Source organism: Poecilia formosa, unplaced genomic scaffold (genome assembly GCF_000485575.1).
Source record: "Poecilia formosa unplaced genomic scaffold, Poecilia_formosa-5.1.2 Scaffold160, whole genome shotgun sequence".
NCBI lineage: Eukaryota > Metazoa > Chordata > Actinopteri > Cyprinodontiformes > Poeciliidae > Poecilia > Poecilia formosa.
Window position 1 is genome coordinate 1,285,062 of NW_006800099.1, and position 1,919 is coordinate 1,286,980.

At 35.1% G+C, this 1,919-nt stretch overlaps 1 protein-coding gene across 1 annotated transcript in view; it reads left to right on the top strand.

The window, feature by feature from the left end:
- Positions 1–1,919, top strand: part of gng7 (guanine nucleotide binding protein (G protein), gamma 7) — a 21,427-nt gene that overhangs the window by 16,731 nt on the left and 2,777 nt on the right. The window lies entirely within an intron of this gene.

The following is a 1,919-nucleotide window of genomic DNA, read 5'->3' on the forward strand; positions in this document are numbered from 1 at the left end:
TTTCTACATTAAGTTTCTACATTAAGTTTATGTTGTTAAACACAAACTAAAGTAATAAAATCAACTTCACTTCTGAAAGAACAGAAGCTCTTTTAAATCAAGTAGTGAACTGGTTTTACTTTCAGTATTATTTCAAAAAATAATTAAGCGCTATAAAAGATAAAATATAAATTTTCCTCCTGCCTTGTGCTCTTTAACATGGACAAAACATTTCCTCATATACAAATACGCATGATAAGTTCAAAAGAAACCACATAATTTAAGAGTATAAAACTTAGATACACACACGTGGCTGGAAATATTTTAAGCTATTCCTCGATCAACATGGTGGTTTACATTATACACAAACTTTATCTAAATACAGTTTTTCTTAAAGGAAATTTTAGAAAACTTACCTGTAGGAAAGATGTAACGATGTAATCTCTGTCAAGATTATTATTTTCACTTTTTATATGAGACAATGCCTTAGACTAGCTGTTCTCAACGTGGGTGGTACCGCCCCCCAGGGGGTAAACTTTACACCTTACAGTCACAACAATACCAGTTTAGACTTTGAGCAACTTGGTAAAACTGTATTGTGTAAGATTAAACCATGCTTGGCTGCAACTGTATCGATGGCAGCTCTTCTTCTATTCAGTGTTTGTAGCTTCTTGGCGCAGCTCCGCTCCTGCTACTGGTAGCTAAAATCACCTCACTGTGTATCCCTCTGAAAAATGAACCCATTTAAATAAAGAAATCGCTCCATGGTGATACCACGATAGAGAGCGTTCATTTTATAGCGTTAACACCGGAGCTGTAAGTGGTCCGGTATGAAACGGGGGTGATGGAACAACACAGCACTTTTAAATTTGAATAATCAGAATACCGAAATTGTTTCAGTTGTTTTAAAAGGTTTATGTCAGTCTGCATTTTTCCCATCGATACGTTTCCCGACCGCCCTGCACCTTAAGGGCTTAAAAACAAACAAACTCTGAAACAGGAGAAGCGGGACATAAAACGGAGCGACGAACTAGACGTGAATTATGACATAAAAACAGAGAATCCGACGCTGAAAAGTTAAAAATCAACACATGATGTGAAACATGATGATTAGGCGGCGCAGCAGGTGATGAGTGAAGATTACTGATGGTCAATAAACAATAAAATAAATTAGCAACAGGAAAGAAACTAAAGTGGACAAAGCAATAAACCAAGAGAGGATAATATTAATCAGAGAAAACTAAATAGAAATGAATGAAGAACAAAATGCAAGAATAAACTAAGAAACTAATGTAAATACAGAGGAATAAACTTGTATTGCAAGACCTTTTGAGCAATAATTAATAGAAACTGTATGGCAAGAATAAACAGACACTATTTCCAGATAAAAGGTAAAATAATATTGTTGAAGTGTCATGGGTTTGGTGACACCATATCTAGTACTGAGAATAAATATATCTTACAGACCATAACAGTAAATAACTTATCACTTATTTATGTATTTAATTAGATTTGATACATTTATTTCTTCAGTGTTATTTTTCATGTCAGTGTTAATGTCATGAGGCTGATGACTCCATGACACTTTCAATTTGACTCATTAGGATTTGATTAAGAACCAGATTTGTTCTTTGTAATTTCTGTCCAGTAAAACTATTAATCTATAAATCAGTAGACAGGTCTAAGATATAATCCATGTTTCTGTTTCATATTGGTATGGCATTAAAAGGACCTGGAACTTTTGTTTTTCCACTGAAAGCTCTGGTTTGCACAATAAATGCCATGTGGGTGAAGTTTTGTGGATGGTACTCTGATGTCCCATTCTCCTGAAGGCAGCACAGAGCTGCACCACCAGAAACTGACAAACACTGAAGAGAGGAAGAGCTGTGATTAATGTAGTTACGGTTCTATCCATGTTTTAATGCTGCAGAGCTCAGTCG